Raw genomic sequence first — 24,203 nt, forward strand, 5'->3', positions numbered from 1 at the left:
CTGGGTTCTAGTCTCGTCCCATTTGGCGCACCGAGAGATCTACCAGGTGGTATCGACCTGATGTCAGACAGTAAGGCAAGCGCTGTATTTAATATCTGTCAGTCGATCTAATACAGCAACTCTCTCAGCAAGACTCTCAGCTGGACTCTGTGCTAGTATGCATACCTTCTGTGTGTCTTGCTATGACTGCGTAAACGTATCTGCAGTTATTAAATCATTACTTTAACAGTTAGTGTGAAAGTAACGTGTGTCACACGGCTGAGGGAGATGGCAGGCGCGTGAAGTCATGTGTATTATTTACAGGTCGGTGTTCAGTGTTCAGCGGTCGACTTGAAAACAAATAGATCCAGAATATTAAGCATAAACTAGAATACACTTTTCTAGTAAAAACTATTCTCACTGTACTACAGCTATTTATCTTTGTGCTGCTTTTGCTGAAAAAGGACATGTTCTGACTGTGCAAGGCTGGCGCAAAGTCACATCGTCACAGGTAGATGCACTGATTATTAACGGCATTAATAGTATGCAATAGGCCTATAAAGGCTTTCGTTTGTGATGGTGTAGTAGATGTTTAAATAAGGATGTTTTATGGTTGCTTCTAGTCCACCTACTGGACGTGGCTGGAACATTAAATGCTTCCCATTCTCACTACGCATTCCACTTTTCTAGCGTGTCCTTAATCGCAGGAAAAACATCAGGGACAGACTGATATTCTGCAAAAGGTACAGCGATTGGACTGCTGAGGACTGGGGTAAAGTCCTTTTCTCGGATGATTCCCATTTCCGATTGTTTGGGGCATCCGGAAAAAAGCTTGTCCAGAGAAGACAAGGTGAGCGCTACCATCAGTCCTGTGTCATGACAACAGTAAATCATCCTGAGACCATTCATGTGTGGGGTTGCTTCTCAGCCAAGGGAGTGGACTCACTCACAATTGTTCCTAAGAACACAACCATGAATAAAGAATTGTTCCAACACATCCTTTTCTCGCAACCATCCAGGAACAGTTTGGTGACGAACAATGTCTTTTCCATCATGATGGAGCACCTTGCCATAAGGCAAAAGTGATAACTAAGTGGCTCGGGGAACAAAACATCGATATTTTGGGTCCATGGGCAGGAAACTCCCCAGACTTTAATCCCATTGAGAACTTGTGGTCAATCCTCAAGAGGCGGGTGGACAAACATAACCCCACAAATTCTGACTAACTCCAAGCATTGATTATGCAAGAATGGTCTGCCATCAGTCAGTATGTGGCCCAGAAGTTAATTGACAGTGTCACGTCCTGACCTTAGTTCCTTTTTATATCTCTATTTTAGTTTGGTCAGGGCGTGAGTTGGGGTGGATATTCTATGTTTGTTCTGTGTGTTATAGTTCTAAGTGTTTGGCCTGGTATGGTTCCCAATCAGAGGCAGCTGTCAATCGTTGTCTCTGATTGAGAACCATACTTAGGTAGCCTGTTCCCACCTGGTGTTTGTGGGTAGTTGTTTTTCTGTATTTGTGTTTTCACCATAAAAAACTGTTTCGATTTTCATTTCTTTCCCTCACTTTGTTATTTTGTATTTTTCCTGTTCTGATATAATAAATTTAACATGGACACGTACCACGCTGCATTTTGGTCCGATCCTTCCTACTCCTCATCAGACGAAGAAGAAGTTAGTTACAGACAGCATGCCGGGGTGGATTGCAGGGTCAACACGGCAAATATTGACTCTGGGCATCAACTTCATGTAATTGTCAATAAAAGCCTTTGACACTTATGAAATGCTGGTAATTATACGTCAGTATTCCATAGTAACGTCTAAAGACACTGAAGCAGCAGACTTTGTGAACATTAATATTTGTGTCATTCTCAACACTTTTGGCTACGACTGTTTTTTTTAATCCAGTTACTTTCAAAGAGGGAAAATGGGGGATAAAAATATATGTTTATTTCCTTATTAGAGGAGATGAAATAAAAGTCGATAGCACTGTGCTAATTAGGCTGTCTTCCTATGGGCGATGTGCTAAATATCCCTGTGTGTGTGTGTGTGTGTGTGTGTGTGTGTGTGTGTGTATATGGCAGTCTGTGTGTCTATGTGTTATATATCCCTCTTACATGCTAATGAGCAGCAAGCTCTCCTCAGTTCCACTCTCATACTCAACGAGACCAATAGCTACAGACTAGCTTTGAAAATAAAACCCTGTGTGTGTCATGTGTTTTGTTTGTAGAGTAATAATGCCTTCCAATTATATAGTGCTTTTCCAAGTGCTCAAATCACTTTGCATTGTGTGTCGGTAATAACCATCCTCCAATCAGAGTTGTCACTCACTACTCTACCTGTGCTAATGTGTTAAGTGTGACATTACATTGCAGTTGGCTGTGCTGCCAAGGCCAATGAAACAGTATGGATGCCAGTGTAGTCCTTAATGAAAATGTTAGAGGCCCTGGTCGTCCTGTCAGCCAGAACTCAGAGATGTTCGGCTTATCCATGGGGGTGGTGGCTTGGGGTTGTGTGTGTGTGTGTGTGTGGGTGTGTGGGTGGGTGTGTGTGTTGGTCCCACCATGGGGTGGTGGCTTGGAGTTCTGAGTGTGTGTCTGTTGGGTTCAAATTTGCAGGACGCAGGAATGCCTTACTCCTGCACCCCCTCCCTCCCAGATTCTCTTGTGCATGAAGGGAGTGGCCAGTTGCTGGTAGATATTTCTGTGCCTGAATCCCCCACCCCTACCTTTCCCCAGACCACTCCTGTGACAGTGTGTGCAGCAGGCACCTTCAATCAGCCCCTCAAAGTAGCACAGGGGAGGGATCCACGCCACTGTCAGTTTCCCGGTTGTCTTGATCAGCCCAGCCCGGTCCAGTCCAGCCCGGTCCAGCCCATTCCTGTCCTCAGCAGCCCACAAACAGAGAAGAGAGGAGCCAGGATAAGACCACTGTTGGACAATACACAGTAAAGTGGCATTCTTCCATGGAAGAAGAATCATAGCTTGGACTATTGCAACACTAGGAATAGACACTCATACCTAAAGTGTCTAAGTGGACCCAGCATAGACACACATACCTAAAGTGTCTTAAGTGGACCTAGCATAGACACACATACCTAAAGTGTCTAAGTGGACCCAGCATAGACACACATACCTAAAGTGTCTAAGTGGACTTAGCATAGACACACTCACTCCGACTACGTGACAATACAGTTTTTGATTTCTCAGAGGATTACACACACAGGGCTAGTTGATTGGTCTCCATAGAGTGACAGTGTGTCTGGCCAGTACAGCACTATGAAGCTGAGTGTGGCTCTGTTCTTCGCGGGGCTGTTTGGGACTCTGGCGACCATGTTTGTCCTCCTCTCCTTCGGGACGGATTACTGGTTCCTGGCTTCAGAGACGTGTAACAAAGAAACTAACGGAACTATGGGACCTTGGGCCTCCGCCATAGAGGTAAGGAACACTTTATCCCTACCTATATGTACATATCTACCTCAATTACCTCGTTCCCCTACACATTGACTCAGTACTGGTACCCTGTGTATATAGCCAAGTAGTAGCCCACTAATTACCTGTGCAAGGCAAGGCAAGGCCTCTCTTGGATGTTCCTTATCCGGTTCCTCTTGTCTCTTTATACAGTGGGGAGAACAAGTATTTGATACACTGCCGATTTTGCAGGTTTTCCTACTTACAAAGCATGTAGAGGTCTGTAATTGTATCATAGGTAGACTTCAACTGTGAGAGACGGAATCTAAAACAAAAATCCAAAAAATCACATGTATGATTTTTAAGTAATTAATTTGCATTTTATTGCATGACATAAGTATTTGATCACCTACCAACCAGTAAGAATTCCGGCTCTCACAGACCTGTTCGTTTTTCTTTAAGAAACCCTCCTGTTCTCCACTCATTACCTGTATTAACTGCACCTGTTTGAACTCGTTACCTGTATAAAAGACACCTGTCCACACACTCAATCAAACAGACTCCAACCTCTCCACAATGGCCAAGACTAGAGAGCTGTGTAAGGACATCAGGGATAAAATTGTAGACCTGCACAAGGCTGGGATGGGCTACAGGACAATAGGCAAGCAGCTTGGTGAGAAGGCAACAACTGTTGGCGCAATTATTAGAAAATGGAAGAAGTTCAAGATGACGGTCAATCATCCTCGGTCTGGGGCTCCATGCAAGATCTCACCTCGTGGGGCATCAATGATCATGAGGAAGGTGAGGGATCAGCCCAGAAACACACGACAGGACCTGGTCAATGACCTGAAGAAAGAGAGCTGGGACCACAGTCTCAAAGAAAACCATTTGTAACACACTAAGTCGTCATGGATTAAAATCCTGCAGCGCACGCAAGGTCCCCCTGCTCAAGCCAGCGCATGTCCAGGCCCGTCTGAAGTTTGCCAATGATCATCTGGATGATCCAGAGGAGGAATTGGAGAAGGTCATGTGGTCTGATGAGACAAAAATATAGCTTTTTGGTCTAAACTCCACTCGCCATGTTTGAAGGAAGAAGAAGGATGAGTACAACCCCAAGAACACCATCCCAACCGTGAAGCATGGAGGTGAAAACATAATTCTTTGGGGATGCTTTTCTGCAAAGGGGACAGGACGACTGCACCGTATTGAGGGGAGGATGGATGGGGCCATGTATTGCCAGATCTTGGCCAACAATCTCCTTCCCTCAGTAAGAGCAATGAAGATGGGCCGTGGCTGGGTCTTCCAGCATGACAACGACCCGAAACACACAGCCAGGGCAACTAAGGAGTGGCTCCGTAAGAAGCATCTCAAGGTCCTGGAGTGGCCTAGCCAGTTTCCAGACCTGAACCCAATAGAAAATATTTGGAGGTAGCTGAAAGTCCATATTGCCCAGCGACAGCCCCGAAACCTGAAGGATTTGGAGAAGGTCTGTATGGAGGAATGGGCCAAAATCCCTGCTGCAGTGTGTGCAAACCTGGTCAAGAACTACAGGAAACGTATGATCTCTGTAATTGCAAACAAAAGTTTCTGTACCAAATATTAAGTTCTGCTTTTCTGATGTATCAAATACTTATGTCATGCAATAAAATGCAAAGTAATTACTTAAAAATCATACAATGTAATTTTCTGGATTTTTGTTTTAGATTCCGTCTCTCACAGTTGAAGTGTACCTATGATAAAAAATGACAGACCTCTACATGCTTTGTAAGTAGGAAAACCTGCAAAATCGGCAGTGTATCAAATACTTGTTCTCCCCACTGTATATGTGGTCATGAAAGACAAAGGAGCTGAGGAACGTGGCCATTGGTGTAATATTGGTGGTAACATTGGATAAAACTATTGTCTTGTTTGCTGAATTGAGGGTTAAGGGTTAGGTGAGACCATGGAGGGCAAGGCAAGTTGTTCCTCTTCTGGTTGAAGTCTTCTTAGAGGAAGTGGCTTTGGGGTGTCAAGTGGTGTCAAGGTCTAACACGGTTGTGTGCTCCAACGCACCTGATTCCACCAATCAAAATGTCCACCCCTGTTTGTCCCCAGGAAGAGAATGAAGAAACCTAGCTTTAGATCCTTCTATGGTCAGTGTGGTGTAACGTTGCTTCAACATCTGTCAATACTGTGGTTCGGACTCGGATAGAGTCCATCGTCCATTACATTGGCTATTGGAGATTAAGGTCCTCACCTTAGTGCCAACCCTATTAGTGTTTCTCATGAAAAACCCTCCAAACCTGCGCACATTTCAATTAATCAATTTATTTTGGTGGTAGTTTCTCATGGGTGGATGGTCCAATAACTCTTTCGGTAAGACTTGACCTTTGAACTGTGTAGGGCTTTGATATATATACCTACCTACTGTAGGGAAGGACATTGACCTCATCCCGTCAGTTGAGGATGCCTGGTCATTCTTTAAAAGTAACTTCCTCACCATTTTAGATAAGCATGCTCCGTTCAAAAAATGCAGAACTAAGAACAGATATAGCCCTTGGTTCACTCCAGACCTGACTGCCCTCGACCAGCACAAAAACATCCTGTGGCGGACTGCAATAGCATCGAATAGTCCCAGCGATATGCAACTGTTCAGGGAAGTCAGGAACCAATACACGCAGTCAGCTAAAGCTAAGGCCAGCTTCTTCAGGCAGAAGTTTGCATCCTGTAGCTCCAACTCCAAAAAGTTCTGGGACACTGTGAAGTCCATGGAGAACAAGAGCACCTCCTCCCAGCTGCCCACTGCACTGAGTCTAGGTAACACGGTCACCACCGATAAACCCATGATTATCGAAAACTTCAACAAGCATTTCTCAACGGCTGGCCATGCCTTCCGCCTGGCTACTCCAACCTCGGCCAACAGCTCCGCCCCCCCCGCAGCTACTCGCCCAAGCCTCTCCAGGTTCTCCTTTACCCAAATCCAGATAGCAGATGTTCTGAAAGAGCTGGAAAACCTGTACCCGTACAAATCAGCTGGGCTTGACAATCTGGACCCTCTATTTCTTAAACTATCCGCCGCCATTGTCGCAACCCCTATTACCAGCCTGTTCAACCTCTCTTTCATATCGTCTGAGATCCCCAAGGATTGGAAAGCTGCCGCAGTCATCCCCCTCTTCAAAGGGGAGACACCCTGGACCCAAACTGTTACAGACCTATATCCATCCTGCCCTGCCTATCTAAGGTCTTCGAAAGCCAAGTCAACAAACAGGTCACTGACCATCTCGAATCCCACCGTACCTTCTCCGCTGTGCAATCTGGTTTCCGAGCCGGTCACGGGTGCACCTCAGCCACGCTCAAGGTACTAAACGATATCATAACCGCCATCGATAAAAGACAGTACTGTGCAGCCGTCTTCATCGACCTTGCCAAGGCTTTCGACTCTGTCAATCACCATATTCTTATCGGCAGACTCAGTAGCCTCGGTTTTTCGGATGACTGCCTTGCCTGGTTCACCAATTACTTTGCAGACAGAGTTCAGTGTGTCAAATCGGAGGGCATGCTGTCCGGTCCTCTGGCAGTCTCTATGGGGGTGCCACAGGGTTCAATTCTCGGGCCGACTCTTTTCTCTGTATATATCAATGATGTTCCTCTTGCTGCGGGCGATTCCCTGATCCACCTCTACGCAGACAACACCATTCTATATACTTCCGGCCCGTCCTTGGACACTGTGCTATCTAACCTCCAAACGAGCTTCAATGCCATACAACACTCCTTCCGTGGCCTCCAACTGCTCTTAAACGCTAGTAAAACCAAATGCATGCTTTTCAACCGTTCGCTGCCTGCACCCGCACGCCTGACCAGCACGCCTGACCAGCATCACCACCCTGGATGGTTCCGACCTTGAATATGTAGACATCTATAAGTACCTAGGTGTCTGGCTAGACTGTAAACTCTCCTTCCAGACACATATCAAACATCTCCAATCGAAAATCAAGAGTCTGCTTTCTATTCTGCAACAAAGCCTCCTTCACTCACGCCGCCAAACTTACCCTAGTAAAACTGACTAGCCTACCGATCCTCGACTTCGGCGATGTCATCTACAAAATTGCTTCCAACACTCTACTCAGCAAACTGGATGCAGTTTATCACAGTGCCATCCGTTTTGTCACTAAAGCACCTTATACCACCCACCACTGCGACTTGTATGCTCTAGTCGGCTGGCCCTCGCTACATATTCGTCGCCAGACCCACTGGCTCCAGGTCATCTACAAGTCCATGCTAGGTAAAGCTCCGCCTTATCTCAGTTCACTGGTCACGATGGCAACACCCATCCGTAGCACGTGCTCCAGCAGGTGTATCTCACTGATCATCCCTAAAGCCAACACCTCATTTGACCGCCTTTCGTTCCAGTTCTCTGCTGCCTGTGACTGGAACGAATTGCAAAAAATCGCTGAAGTTGGAGACTTTTATCTCCCTCGCCAACTTCAAACATCTGCTATCTGAGCAGCTAACCGATCACTGCAGCTGTACATAGTCTATCGGTAAATAGCCCACCCATTTTTACCTACCTCATCCCCATACTGTTTTTATTTATTTACTTTTCTGCTCTTTTGCACACCAATATCTCTACCTGTACATGACCATCTGATCATTTATCACTCCAGTGTTAATCTGCAAAATTGTAATTATTCGCCTACCTCCTCATGCCTTTTGCACACAATGTATATAGACTCCTCTTTTTTTTCTACTGTGTTATTGACTTGTTTATTGTTTACTCCATGTGTAACTCTGTGTTGTCTGTTCACACTGCTATGCTTTATCTTGGCCAGGTCGCAGTTGCAAATGAGAACTTGTTCTCAACTAGCCTAGCTGGTTAATTAAAGGTGAAATAAAAAATAAAATAAAAGGGGCTGCTAGTGTAATCAGACCCTTTTTAATGTACTTGCTCTTCAACCATCCAGCGATTGAGACATATTGGATTCGCAAGTAATAGAAATACAAACATCAGTATTTACAACCCCCAATATCACCCACTATAGCAGGTACAGGTCATCACGATAAGCAATGACACAGGAATGTCTGCATGATATCTACACTATCAAACCACATGCACTGCATATAATATACCATGCACACTACTACACAGAGACATATCATCATTCATCAGTGTCCTAATGAGAGAGAGAGAGAGAGAGAGAGAGAGAGAGAGAGAGAGAGATGTGGATAGAGAGAGAGAGAGAGAGAGATGTGGAGAGAGAGAGGGAGAGAGAGAGAGAGAGAGAGAGAGAGAGAGAGAGAGAGAGAGAGAGAGAGAGAGAGAGAGATGTGGATAGAGAGAGAGAGAGAGAGAGAGAGAGAGATATGTGGATAGAGAGAGAGAGAGAGAGAGAGAGAGAGATATGTGGAGAGAGAGAGAGAGACTTTTGACTTTTGGTCTTTCTTTATTGAAACATTCTCAATTCATTTAAAACTCACCCCCCCACTCCTAAAATAAAAAAATAAAAATATATCCTGTACAAATCACCATACACAAAAAAACTCTCCTACAACCGTATATCCAAAACATCTTCCCCAGCAATACAGACAGCCCCCCCAACACACCATATCTCCTCAAACATCTCCACACATTTGATCATTTTATAGAACTCAAACTCAACCCTAAGGCGCGCAGAGACCATCCCATTAAACAGTAGTAAAGGGTCTGTTATCCCCCCACCTTTGACCCTGTTCCTCCTTGTTAGCCAAATAGCTAACTTTGCCTGAGCAAACAGAAAATTCAACAAAACACATTTTTCTTTCTTCTTACTCGAATACCTGTATCCCATTATAAACATCCCAACAGCAAAACCACCCCCAACCTGTCACACAGACATTCCAACAGAGACATTAATGGCATTAACCTGGTGCACACAGAAAACACATGAATTACAGTTTCTTTCATTTGACAGAAAGGACACCCCTGCCCAATTCCCGGATCAACCCGTGCCAACCAGCTGTTAGTGGCCAGGGCTCCATGAAGAACCCTCCACTGGAGGTCCCCTGACCTCTTTGGTACTGGGGGTTTGTAGAGCGCCCTCCATCTAAAACCCACCATACTCTCCGCCCCACATACCCCCTGCCACTGATGTGCCTTCACTCCTGTTAGGCTTCTAATGCTCCTAACCTTAACACAGAGGTTGTAGAGGGCTTTACCTCCCACCCCCTCAAACTCCCCCAGGCTCGGAGTGTTAAAATCTAACAAGTCCTCCAGACCCCTTGCCAGTCTCCAGTCTCTGCCGTCACCTGCAGTGGCGGGAACATTGGTGGCCCCTCTCCCTTTGGCCTCTCAAACACCCCCTTACCGGCTCAGACAGTGCCTCCTGGACCTCCTCCAGGAATCTCTCCAGCAGCCTAAGAGACGTTATTCCTGTTTGTTGCGCCAAGACCTCCGGGGTTTTCCACCCCTCCTCTCCCAGCAGTCTCAGGTCACCCAGCCTTTGTAAACCCCCTGCCATCAGTTGCCTCTGCAGGTTGGCCGACTGAACCGATCTCAAAGGGATGGCTGGGTTGTGGAAGATAGGCTCCTCCCACACCCACTGCCCAGGCTCCACACCCCCTTCTCGTGTGGGTCTTAGCAGCTGCCAGGCCCTCAGCACCGCAGAGTAAAACTCTGAGAGACCTGCTGTACTCAGCCTCTCCAGCTTCATGAGGAACAGCTGCCGGTCCAACCCTAATCCGCCAGCTCTCCTCAGCAGCGCATGCTGGTTCCCTCCAGCCAACATCAGTGTGGTACAGCAGTCTCTGCACCGCCTTTAGTCGGAAAGCAGCCATCCTGCTCTCCAGTTCCACCAGGCCCTGTCCTCCTTCGTGGACGGTCATGTACAAAACTGCTGCCTTCAGCCAGTGATGTCCCGACCAAAAGAAGTCCACCAGCTTGCGTTGCAGGTCTGCAAGCAGACCGGCGGGGGGGTTGAGGACAGCCAGTTTATGCCACAAGGAAGATGCCACCAGGTTGTTGATTATCAGCACCCTCCCTCTATATGACACTTGGGACAGGAGCCACCTCCACCTGGCCAGTCTTGACACCACTGCCTGTGACAGCCCCTCCCAGTTCTTGCTGACCCACCTCTCCGAGCCCAGGTACACCCCCAACACTTTAAGCCCTTCACAACCCCACTGCAAACCCCTGGAAGCAGAGGAGGAGCCCTATCCCCCATGCCCCACATAACAGAGCTTTGCTCTTTCCCCAGTTTACCTTAGCTGATGAAGCTCCCTCGTACACCTTCAGACTGGTCTCTAGTTCCTGCATATCTTGCCCATCCCTGACCATCACAGAAACATCATCTGCATATGCTGAGACTGCTATTCCTGTCACCACATCCATGCCTGTCCAGCACACTCCCGCAGTCTCCTGCGTAGCAGTCCTAAAAAGGCTCAATGGCTAGTGTGTACAGCTGCCCAGATAGAGGGCATCCTTGTCTAATCCCCGTCTCACCCAGACTGGCCTACTGAGCCCCCTCCCACCTTAACCATACATGACGCCCCAGCATACAACAGCTTCACACAGGTCACAAAACTCTTCCCAAACCCAAACACAGACATCACATTAAACAGATACTCATGATCCACTCTATCAAAAGCCTTCTCTTGATCTAAAGAGACCAGTCCAAAGTTCACATTAGAACCTCTCGACAAGTCCAACATGTCCCTAATCAAGAACAAGTTGTCCGTGATTGAGCGTCCCGGTACACAATATGTCTGGTCCTTGTGTATTATAGAGTCCAGATGGGACTTCAGTCTGTTAGAGAGGACCTTGGCAAAAATCTTGTAGTCCGCACAGAGTAATGCCACAGGCCTCCAGTTCTTAAGTTCACACAAGTCCCCTTTTTGGGCAGGAGAGTCAGAGCCGCCCGACGGCAGCTCATCGGCAACTCTCCTACCCTGACGCATTCACGCAACACGCAAAAGAAATCCTGTCCAATTGTTCCCCAGAATTTTTGTAAAATTCCACTGGAAGTCCATCGACCCCGGGTGCACGACCGGGGACATCTGGGTTACTGCCTCTGCCAGTTCATGTGACAACAGAGGAATGTCCATTTCATCCCTCTGTGCCCGAGAGAGCTTAGGGAGTCCTTCGAAACAAGACCTGAGCACACATAGGATCACACATTTCTGCCCTATACAATTCAGTATAAAACTCCACAGTCCGCTCCCGCATCTCCCCACCACAGAGGTCACCCGCCCATCAGACAGCCGTAGACAATGCATACCCTTGGCTTCACTGCTCTGTCTTTCCAAACCAAAGAAGAAGGAGCTGGGAGCATCCATCTCCTTGAGCATGGAGAACCTAGCTCTTACAAGTGCTCCCTTTGCTTTAACCTGGAAAAAACTGCCCAGGTCCCTACGTAATCGGCTAAGTTAGCCTGGAGGCCTACATTGCCTTGCCCCACCATCTCTACCTCCATCTCACTAATACACCGCTCTAGTTCCCCCAATACTCTCCTAGCCTCTGAGGATGAGAGAGCTGTGTACTGTTGACAGAAAAGCCGAATTTGCACTTTCCCCACATCCCACCATTGACTCAGAGACTCATACTCCTCTCTTCGCTGCCCCCATCTTTCCCAAAAAGTCTGGAAACCTGAGCAAAAGGTGGCATCTTGTAAGAGCTTTACATTGAACTTCCAATAAGATGCCTGCCGGGGCCTGGTGAAATAGACAGCCGAGCCATGGTTATGTGGTGATCCGAAACCCCACTGGGAGAATGGTAGCACCCATCAGCCTATTGCTCTGATTCCTGGACATGTAAAAACGATCAAGTCGAGCTGCACTCACCCTAGCCCCAAAACCTTCACCCACGTATACTGTCTTGTGTTTGGATGTTTAGTTCTCCAAACATCCACTAGGTCAAACTGATTAAAGATGTCCCTTAACACTCCCACTGACACTGAATGAGGCTCTTCCCCATTTCTGTCTTTTGTAAAATCCATTGTACAGTTCCAGTCACCTCCGATCACCAGCGTCTCCTCAGGCGCTACTTGTGAGAGTTCCTGTCTAAGACTCCCAAATAGAACCCCTCTTTCTCTCCCTGTGTTAGGCGCATACACATTTATAAAGACAAAAACCATGTTGTTAATTTCTGCTTTAACAACAAGCAACCTACCCCTACACACCTCCTTTGAGGAGCAAATTTTTACAGCCAGACCCGGTGCAAAAAGGACTGCCACCCCTGCACTAAGATTTGTCCCATGGCTCAACACACTTGCCCCTTTCCACCAGAGCCCCCAATCAACTTCATTCACCACATCACTATGAGTCTCCTGCAGAAACAACACCTGTACTTTTTTTTTTTTGTTTTACATATTCACCCAACACACTCCTCTTTCCCGCATCTCTGGCGCCATTTATATTGAGCGAGCCTACCCGAAGAGTCTCCATAAGAAGTGGGAGAAAAGCCAGCAGAGAAATAGACCAATAGCAAAGCTCAAAAAGCCCCAGTGTCAGTAAGAAATTAAACATTTAAACAGTGTCTGAAGGTAAACCTTTACGCACTATTGTGACCCACTTCCTCAACCTAAACCGTTTCCTGGGTGAGAGGACACCATGCCCCTCATTTCTCATAGCATGTTGTACTGATCTTACAAACTTTCTAGGATCAGGAAAAAAAGTCTCAAGATTAACTTTTTTCCCCTTAGTCTCATTCAAGAACCTTGTCAGTTCTCTCAACGTGTACTTAGACCCCTCTGGTTGACTGGCTGTCAGCTCCGGGCCAATTGAAGAGGAGTCTGAAAAAAATAACTCCTCATCCTCTTCCTCAGACTCAATTTCCTCCTCTTCTCTATCTCCCACCCTGACCACCTGCCCTTTCTCTCTGTTTAGGGCCTCACCCACAGCAACAGGCAACATTTCCATGGTACCTTTATCCACATCCTTTTCCTTTTCCTCTTGACACCCTCCTCCTCCCCCTAATCTCTTACACTTCCCCACTATACTCTCCTCATCCACTAGAATAACCTGACTAGACGCAGTATCATCTGCACCACCCTCTATAGCATGACTAGGGCCAGCCTCAGCTACACCACCCTCCATAGCATGACTAGGGCCAGCCTCAGCTACACCACCCTCCATAGCATGACTAGGCCCAGCATCATCTGCACCACCCTCCATAGCATGTCTAGGCCCAGCCTCAGCTACCCCACCATCTCTAGCCTGACTAGACCCAGCCTCTGCTTCTCCACCATCTCTAGCCTGACTAGCCCCAGCCTCATCTACACCACCATCTCTAGCCTGACTAGACCCAGCCTCATCTACACCACCATCTCTAGACTGACTAGGCCCAGCCTCTGCTGTCTGCATCTCCTTACCCCCTGCATTTTGACCTCGATTTCCCCACTTGCACCCTCACTCCGTCTATGGCCTTTATGTGGGCACGCAAAGCTCTTGTGCCCCAAATCCCCACATTCAAAACACCGTAGACTATCTGTGCTGGCAAAACCTGCATAGAGCCCCTCCCCATGCCTCACTTTGAAATGCACATTTAGCTGTTGCTCATTATTGTTCAGAAACATAAACACTTGCCTCCTGAACGAAACAACGTGCTTAACGGCATCTGCCTGAAAACCTGCTGACAGTACACGGAAACCGCTAGCAAACTTACCAAAACGACTCAGCTCTTTCCTAATTTGATCGTCCGTAATAAACGGAGGCAAATTTGCCACTACAACTCTTGTTGAAGGGGTAGAGAGAGGTGAAATTGACACCAACACATCTCTTACAAATATTCCGCTAGCAATTAGCCTACCGACCAAATTTGCCCTTTTCATGAACACAACCACAGCTTTGTTCATTCTAGAAGCAGAATGTATAAACTCAGCTCCTACCTGTTCACCGACCGCGAGCAGAACCTCCTCCACCTTAACTCCGTTCTCAGGAACACACCTGAATCCATGCTGTATCGACAGCGTCTCGTCCGCTAGGCTGAGAAGCCATTGCGCACACTACACCTTCCACCCCCGGAAAGTTACTCTGTCCTCTTCCACCCTAACTTTGAAAAAAAAACTTTGGATACCGCTAAAAACAAATATTGCATTAACCCTCCACCATAGAAAATAACATGTAAAGAAAAGAATCAAGAAAGTTAGTTAGGATAGAGCTTTCCACACCAAACACTCAAACTCCAAAAACCCAGCATGCACCGAGAGAGAGAGAGAGAGAGAGAGAGAGAGAGAGAGAGAGAGAGAGAGAGAGAGATATGTGGAGAGAGGGAGAGAGAGAGAGAGAGAGAGAGAGAGAGAGAGAGAGAGAGAGAGAGAGAGAGAGAGAGATGTGGATAGAGAGAGAGAGAGAGAGAGAGATATGTGGATAGAGAGAGAGAGAGAGAGAGAGATATGTGGAGAGAGAGAGAGAGAGAGAGAGAGAGAGAGAGAGAGATGTGGAGAGAGAGAGAGAGAGAGAGAGAGAGAGAGAGAGAGAGAGAGAGAGAGAGATCACACAGATCCACAAAGAATTCGAAAACAAATCCAATTTTGAAAAACTCCCATATCTACTGGGTGAAATTCCACAGTGTGCCATCACAGCGGCAAGATTTGTGACCTGTTGCCACGAGAAAAGGGCAACCAGTGAAGAACAAACACCATTGTAAATACAACCCATATTTATGCTTATTTATTTTATCTTGTGTCCTTTAACTATTTGTACATTGTATATATATATATATATATATAATAAGACATTTGTAATGTCTTTACTGTTTTGAAACTTCTGTATGTGTAATGTTTACTGTTCATTTTTGTTGTTTTTCACCTTATATATTCGCTTTGTATGTTGTCTACCTCACTTGCTTTGGCAATGTTAACACATGTTTCCCATGCCAATAAAGCCCTTGAATTGAATTGAATTGAGAGAGAGAGAGAGAGAGAGAGAGAGAGAGAGATGTGGATAGAGAGAGAGAGAGAGGTATGTGGAGAGAGAGAGGGAGAGAGAGAGAGATGTGGATAGAGAGAGAGAGAGAGAGAGAGAGAGAGAGAGATGTGGATAGAGAGAGAGAGAGATATGTGGAGAGAGAGGGAGAGAGAGAGAGATGTGGATAGAGAGAGAGAGATGTTTCCCATGCCAATAAAGCCCTTGAATTGAATTGAGAGAGAGAGAGAGATATGTGGAGAGAGAGAGCAAGAGCTAGAGGAAGAGAGAGGATAAACGTACTGTAGAGAGACAATGGAGGAACCAGCGTTGATGTCCCCGGACACTGTCCAGTATCTCCATTGCGTTCTGCAGCTCCAGCTTCTTATACAGAGCCACAATGCTAGACTCTGCCCGGTTATCCCTGATCAGGATCTTACGCAGGATCCGGTTATTAAACTTCAGAAACCTGTTTTTTTCTGAAGGGTAAAGGTCAAAACAGAGAAAGGTATAGTCTATAGTAGGACAGCAGAACAGGAGAGAAAGGGAGAATGGGAGAGAACGGGGAATAGGAGAGAAAGGGGTAATAGGAGAGAAAGGGGAATAGGAGAGAAAGGGGTAATAGGAGAGAAAGGGGGACTAGGAGAGAAAGGGGAATAGGAGAGAAATGGGAAATATGAGAGAAAGGGGAATATGAGAGAAAGGGGAATATGAGAGAAAGGGGGAATGAGAGAAAGGGGAATAGGATAGAAAGGGGAATAGGAGAGAAAGGGGAATATGAGAGAAAAGGGGAATATGAGAGAAAGGGGAATAGGAGAGAATGGGGGAATAGGAGAGAAAGGGGAATAGGAGAGAAAGGGGAATAGGAGAGAAAGGGGGACTAGGATAGAAAGGGGAACAGGAGAGAAAGGGGGAATAGGAGAGAAATGGGAATAGGAGAGAAAGGGGAATAGGAGAGAAAGGGGAAATAGGAGAGAAAGGGGAATAGGAGAGAAAGGGGGAATAGGAGAGAAAGGGAATAGGAGAGAAAGGGGAATATGAGAGAAAGGGGGAATATGAGAGAAAGGGGTAATAGGAGAGAAAGGGGGACTAGGAGAGAAAGGGGAATAGGAGAGAAAGGGAATAGGAGAGAAAGGGGAATAGGAGAGAAAGGGGAAATAGGAGAGAAAGGGGAATATGAGAGAAAGGGGAATAGGAGAGAAGGGGGAATGAGAGAAAGGGGGAATGAGAGAAAGGGGAATAGGATAGAAAGGGGAATAGGAGAGAAAGGGAATATGAGAGAAAAGGGAATATGAGAGAAAGGGGAATTGGAGAGAATGGGGGAATAGGAGAGAAAGGGGAATAGGAGAGAAAGGGGAATAGGAGAGAAAGGGGGACTAGGAGAGAAAGGGGAATAGGAGAGAAAGGGGAATAGGAGAGAAAGGGGAAATAGGAGAGAAATGGGAATAGGAGAGAAAGGGGGAATAGGAGAGAAAGGGGAATAGGAGAGAAAGGGGAAATGAGAGAAAGGGGAATAGGAGAGAAAGGGGAATATGAGAGAAAGGGGGAATATGAGAGAACGGGGAATAGGAGAGAACGGGGAATAGGAGAGAAAGGGGAATAGGAGAGAAAGGGAGTATGAGAGAAAGGGGGAATATGAGAGAACGGGGAATAGGAGAGAACGGGGAATAGGAGAGAAAGGGGGAATATGAGAGAAAGGGGAATATGAGAGAAAGGGGAATAGGAGAGAAAGGGGAAATAGGAGAGAAAGGGGGAATGAGAGAAAGGGGGAATGAGAGAAAGGGGAATATGAGAGAAAGGGGAATAGGAGAGAAAGGGGGAATAGGAGAGAAAGGGGGAATGAGAGCAGCTGTTTAGTGAGTAGAGGGGACTCTCCATGCTGACTCAACAAACTTCTCACAACCCCATAGGAAGTTAAGGGTGCTCCCTCAGTGTGACCCTTCACCTTAGAGTCACCAGCTTTAGTAGTAGCACCATATACTCTGACAACATTCACCTGAACCAGCTGGCGTGGGGCTGAGAAGTCATTAGCTGATTCACTAGGTATTTTCTAAGAAAATAACAGGTAGAATGTAAAGAATAAGATAGAAGAAGTTTATGATGTGTTATTATGTCATTGTTATAACTGTAACATGAAGGCTTTATGATGGAGTGTTCTACTAATGTGTTACTATCATTATCTTCCCCCCAGCGTCGTCCAGACACCACCTTCTACCACAAGGGCTTCTTTTGGAGGTGCTCCTTCGGGGGAAACCTGGACGACCACACCCTCTTGAAGTTCTGGATCAGTAAGTCAGATAATATTGCACTGCGCTTATTCACCTCTTGTATAAAGTAGAACACTGGGGTCTTTCAATCCTACTACTTTCTTTAATTGACATGTTGGCCAGTACAGGGCCAGAATGAAACAATGCAAACAGTTCATGACAGCAGAGAAGAAGAGACGAAGCGAGAGGCTTCACTCTCATCAAAATCTGTCCAAAATAAGCCCAATGCGTTTCTATGGGTTTATTTTGGACCTAAGCTTGTCGCCTGCCTTCCCACCTTTGGGACAACGACTCCAAATGTTAGGGCGGAGACATGAGCCTCACTCATTTATCTAATGTGACTTCTTGATGCCTTGAAGTGGTATGAGACCCCTATCATGTGATATTATTCTTGGGTCATGTGACTCAATGGAAAGGCTGCATGTGCTGTCATTCAGTTCCGTTGTCATCTGATGAGATTTGTTGACAGTCTCTAATAGGCAACTTCCAGGGAGGGTCATTGTCCCAAACACCCTCAAACTTTGAGAATGACCTGGAGAGGGTCTGCTGAATTCCACAAGGCAGAGGAGAGTGAGAGAGGAGAAAGAGAGTTAGAAGAAATTGAAAAAAGAGAGAGTGGAAATGAACAACATTTAATGCAATTATCAAATGTTTATGCATTTGATAAAACTGTAAGACCATGCCAGCTTGTTCTCTGTATAGATTCCACTAGTACATGCTGTCTTTGTATTATAAGGGCCCTTGATGAGGAGAGGATGAGAAAGCCATTGTCACAAACCCCTGGGCAAAAACTGGTTCAATCAATCAATCAATCAAATGTTTTATTTGTCAAATGTGCAGAATACCGTGAAATGCTTACTTACAAGCCCCTTTAAGAAAATATAGTTAAATATTTACTAAATAAACTAAAGTAAAAAAATTGAATTAAAAAGTAACACAATGAAATAACAATAATGAGGCTATATACAGGAGGTACCGGTACCGAGTCAATGTGGAGGCTATATACAGGAGGTACTGGTACCGAATCAATGTGCAGGGGTACATGTTAGTCGAGGTAATTTGTACATGGAGGTAGTGGGTTCGATTACAGGCTCAAAATGGCCAGAAACAAAGAACTTTCTTCTGAAACTTGTCAGTCTATTATTGTACTGAGAAATTAAGGCTATTACATGCGAGAAATTGCCAAGAAACTGAAGATCTCGTACAACGATGTGTACTACTCCATTCACTACATCCAACTACATTTAAACTCAGTTTTTCACAATTCCTGACATTTAATCCTAGTAAAAATTCCCTCTCATAGGTCAGTTAGGATCAGCACTTTATTTTAGTAATGTGAAATGTCAGAATAATAGTAGAGAGAATGATTTATTTCATCTTTAATTTCTTTCATCACATTCCCAGTGGGTCAGAAGTTTACATACACTCAATTAGTATTTGGTAGCATTGCCTTAAACAATTTAAACTTGGATCAAACGTTTTGGGTAGCCTTCCATAAGCTTCCTACAATAAATTGGGTGAATTTTGGCCCATTTTCTGTATGATTGAGGTCAGGGCTTGTGATGGCCACAATACCTTAACTCTGTTGTCCTTAATCCATTTTGCCACAACTTTGGAAGTATGCTTGGGGTCATTGTCCATTTGGAAGACCCATTTGCGACCAAGCTTTAACTTCCTGACTGATGTCTTGAAATGTTGCTTCAATATATCCACATCATTTTCCTCCCTCATGATGCCATCTATTTTGTGAAGTGCACCAGTCCCTCCTGCAGCAAAGCACCCCCACAACATGATGCTGCCACCCCGTGTTTCACGGTTGGGATGGTGTTCCTCGGCTTACAAGCATTTTTCCTCCAAACATAACGATGGTCATTATGGCCAAAAGATTCGCACCAAAGTATGTTCATCTCTGGAGGACAGAACACATCTCCTTCCTGAGCGGTATGACGGCTGCGTGGTCCAATGGTGTTTATACTTGCGTACTATTGTTTGTACAGATGAACGTGGTACCTTCAGGCATTTGGAAATTGCTCAAGGATGACCCAGTCTACCATTTTTTTCTGAGGTCTTGGCTGATTTCTTTTAATTTTCCCATGATGTCAAGCAAAGAGGCACTGAGTTTGAAGGTAGGCCTTGAAATACATCCACAGGTACACCTCCAATTGACTCAAATTATGCAAATTAATTACTTAAAAATCATACATGTGATTTAATGGATTTTTGTTTTAGATTCCGTCTCTCACAGTGGAAGTCTACCTATGATAAAATTACAGACCTCTACATGCTTTGTAAGTAGGAAAACCGGCAAAATCAGCAGTGTATCAAATACTTGTTCTCCCCACTGTATAATATATATATGATTTAATGTATGTAACAATGTGCTTGTATGTCTCTCACTCACTAGCCAATCAGCCACATGCCAAAGTTTGCACACACGCCTACCTCTTCCCATTTCCAGTGGCTCAACAGACTCACAATGCCACTACATATGACTCTGCAATCAGTAAGTGCTTATCTGTGTGTGTGTGTATATTATATGTAATTGACATATAATATATGTAGCCTACTATGAGATTCTGAGATTGTCCACATGTGTTTGTGTTGGTATATTCAAATTCATGTCAGCCTATCATTCTGTTACTCATGGTTCTAACAATGATTGACATTCGTCTCATACAGTCTACAGAGGCTTCTGGAGTATCTTCATGCTAATTGGTGTGACTGCCGTTGTAATGGGCGGGTTTTTTATCATCTGTTGCCCCATTCGCCAGTCACCGTCTATATAAGGCTGGGGGCGGCCTCTTCCTGATGTCCGGTGAGTCATTGGCCGATAACATCATACATTTCAGGATACACAACATAGGATAGGATTGAGCTAAACAGTTTCCCTCTGTTGAACGGATGTACAAAGATGAAAAGCTCATGAATACCATCAATAATACAAATACCTGCTGCAGCCAGTCTGATACGGTCTCTCTATCTCTCTCTGTTTCTTCTCCCAATCACCTCCTCTCTGCCTACCTTTCTCTGCCATCATCCCTCTCTCTCTCACACACACACACACACACACACACACACACACACGCACACACACACACACACACACACACACACACACACACACACACACACACACACACACACACACCTCTTCAACCTTGCCTATCTCTCTTTCCCCCTCCCCTCCCTTCTCTCAGCTCTGTTCCTGCTGGGTGTGGTGTGGATGTCTGTGCTGTGGGTGGAGTTGATGGACGTGGTGCAGTTCTCCGTGGACCACCAGCGCTCCTCTTTGTGCCCCACCTTTGACCTCACCATCCACTACGGCCTGTCCTTCTTCTTCGCCCTCGTCGGCATCTCCTTCTGCCTGCTGGCCGGACTCCTCTTCCTCCTCATTGGCCGGTTCGTACAGATGCAGTATCACTGATTGGTGTTGCCGTGACGATAGGGGGAGGCTTCCGAAACTCTGCAACAGGTTCGGGGCCAATTCTATTTCCATTCCTTTAATTCAGTATGTCAACTGAAATTCCACATTCCTCTCGTAGAGAGGCATTGAGATACATTTGAATTGGAATTTCAGTTTACTTCCTGAATTGACTGAATTTACAAATAATGGACCCCAACCCTGCTCTGTAACTTCAAGAATGTGTTGAAAATCTCTGCGTTCTGTCAATCATACACCAATAGAATGAACTCTGTGGTGTCACTGATTTGACTGGTTACATTGACATGTTTCAGTCACTGCCAGTGTTTGACAGAGTTCCACCTAGTGACACCCTATACCCCCATATTAGTGCACTACTTTTCACCAGAGTTTCTATAGGGAATAGGGCACCATTTGAGAAACAGCCAAGTCCTAAATTCCCCATCACTACATGTTCTTCACCTGACACATACAGTACTGGGAGACACAGGATTGGTTGCTTGAAACGCGCCAGTGGATGTTGGTGATTTGCTTATGCAGGCTGTCTGCAGTCACATGTCAGATGTTGCCGTAGCAGCGAGTAGGAAATGACGATGATAAGAGATCAGGAAGAGTGTTTTGTTTGGGAGTTCTTTCTCTTTGTATTGGTATCCTTGGTATCCTGAGTGTGTTGAGTTGTCATTTAACATAAATGAGAGGCGAACAAGTCACTTTATATGCTGTAGATGGTTACCACTTTTATAAATGGAAAACATGTGTATAACTTTTTCAATTATTAACACATTTTGAGAGGAAATGTGAATGCCTCACCGTGATAGAAGCATGCTGCGTGAAGAGTTAGAAATAAATGTGAATGCCTCACCGTGATAGAAGCATGCTGCTTGAAGAGTCAGAAATAAATGTGAATGCCTCACCGTGATAGAAGCATGCTGCTTGAAGAGTCAGAAATAAATGTGAATGCCTCACCGTGATAGAAGCATGCTGCTTGAAGAGTCAGAAATAAATGTGAATGCCTCACCGTGATAGAAGCATGCTGCTTGAAGAGTTAGAAATAAGTGTGAATGCCTCACCGTGATAGAAGCATGCTGCGTGAAGAGTTATAAATAAATGTGAATGACTCACCGTGATAGAAGCAAGCTGCGTGAAGAGTTATAAATAAATGTGAATGCCTCACCGTGATAGAAGCATATAAATAAATGTGAATGCCTCACCGTGATAGAAGCATGCTGCTTGAAGAGTTAGAAATAAATGTGAATGCCTCACCGTGATAGAAGCAAGCTGCGTGAAGAGTTAGAAATAAATGTGAATGCCTCACCGTGATAGAAGCATGCTGCGTGAAGAGTTATAAATAAATGTGAATGCCTCACCGTGATAGAAGCATGCTGCGTGAAGAGTTATAAATAAATGTGAATGCCTCACCGTGATAGAAGCATGCTGCGTGAAGAGTTAGAAATAAATGTGAATGCCTCACCGTGATAGAAGCATGCTGCGTGAAGAGTTAGAAATAAATGTGAATGCCTCACCGTGATAGAAGCATGCTGCGTAAGAGTTAAAATAAATGTGAATGCCTCACCGTGATAGAAGCATGCTGCTTGAAGAGTTATAAATAAATGTGAATGCCTCACCGTGATAGAAGCATGCTGCGTGAAGAGTTAGAAATAAATGTGAATGCCTCACCGTGATAGAAGCATGCTGCGTGAAGAGTTAGAAATAAATGTGAATGCCTCACCGTGATAGAAGCATGCTGCTTGAAGAGTTAGAAATAAATGTGAATGCCTCACCGTGATAGAAGCATGCTGCGTGAAGAGTTAGAAATAAATGTGAATGCCTCACCGTGATAGAAGCATGCTGCTTGAAGAGTTAGAAATAAATGTGAATGCCTCACCGTGATAGAAGCATGCTGCGTGAAGAGTTAGAAATAAATGTGAATGCCTCACCGTGATAGAAGCATGCTGCTTGAAGAGTTAGAAATAAATGTGAATGCCTCACCGTGATAGAAGCATGCTGCGTGAAGAGTTATAAATAAATGTGAATGCCTCACCGTGATAGAAGCATGCTGCTTGAAGAGTTAGAAATAAATGTGAATGCCTCACCGTGATAGAAGCATGCTGCGTGAAGAGTTAGAAATAAATGTGAATGCCTCACCGTGATAGAAGCATGCTGCGTGAAGAGTTATAAATAAATGTGAATGCCTCACCGTGATAGAAGCATGCTGCGTGAAGAGTTATAAATAAATGTGAATGCCTCACCGTGATAGAAGCATGCTCAATGCCTCAGTTAGAAATAAATTATAAATAAATGAATGCCTCACCGTGATAGAAGCATGCTGCTTGAAGAGTTAGAAATAAATGTGAATGCCTCACCGTGATAGAAGCATGCTGCGTGAAGAGTTATAAATAAATGTGAATGCCTCACCGTGATAGAAGCATGCTGCTTGAAGAGTTAGAAATAAATGTGAATGCCTCACCGTGATAGAAGCATGCTGCGTGAAGAGTTATAAATAAATGTGAATGCCTCACCGTGATAGAAGCATGCTGCGTGAAGAGTTAGAAATAAATGTGAATGCCTCACCGTGATAGAAGCATGTGATAGAAGCATGCTGCTTGAAGAGTTAGAAATAAATGTGAATGCCTCACCGTGATAGAAGCATGCTGCGTGAAGAGTTAGAAATAAATGTGAATGCCTCACCGTGATAGAAGCATGCTGCTTGAAGAGTCAGAAATAAATGTGAATGCCTCACCGTGATAGAAGCATGCTGCTTGAAGAGTTAGAAATAAATGTGAATGCCTCACCGTGATAGAAGCATGCTGCGTGAAGAGTTATAAATAAATGTGAATGCCTCACCGTGATAGAAGCATGCTGCTTGAAGAGTTAGAAATAAATGTGAATGCCTCACCGTGATAGAAGCATATAAATAAATGTGAATGCCTCACCGTGATAGAAGCATGCTGCGTGAAGAGTTAGAAATAAATGTGAATGCCTCACCGTGATAGAAGCATGCTGCGTGAAGAGTTAGAAATAAATGTGAATGCCTCACCGTGATAGAAGCATGCTGCTTGAAGAGTTAGAAATAAATGTGAATGCCTCACCGTGATAGAAGCATGCTGCGTGAAGAGTTAGAAATAAATGTGAATGCCTCACCGTGATAGAAGCATGCTGCTTGAAGAGTCAGAAATAAATGTGAATGCCTCACCGTGATAGAAGCATGCTGCGTGAAGAGTTAGAAATAAATGTGAATGCCTCACCGTGATAGAAGCATATAAATAAATGTGAA

At 45.1% G+C, this 24,203-nt stretch overlaps 1 long non-coding RNA gene and 1 pseudogene across 1 annotated transcript; both read left to right on the forward strand.

Moving 5' to 3' along the window:
* The first annotated feature begins 68 nt into the window (after positions 1-68).
* On the forward strand, positions 69-1,972 carry LOC135568571 (uncharacterized). The gene is made up of 3 exons (XR_010462690.1): positions 69-490; positions 670-829; positions 999-1,972. It is a non-coding gene; the product is annotated as an uncharacterized LOC135568571 (long non-coding RNA).
* Positions 1,973-3,256: 1,284 nt separating this feature from the next.
* LOC115118135 (transmembrane protein 182-like) lies at positions 3,257-20,932 on the forward strand (annotated as a pseudogene).
* Positions 20,933-24,203: the final 3,271 nt, after the last annotated feature.

Source organism: Oncorhynchus nerka, linkage group LG3 (assembly GCF_034236695.1).
Source record: "Oncorhynchus nerka isolate Pitt River linkage group LG3, Oner_Uvic_2.0, whole genome shotgun sequence".
NCBI lineage: Eukaryota > Metazoa > Chordata > Actinopteri > Salmoniformes > Salmonidae > Oncorhynchus > Oncorhynchus nerka.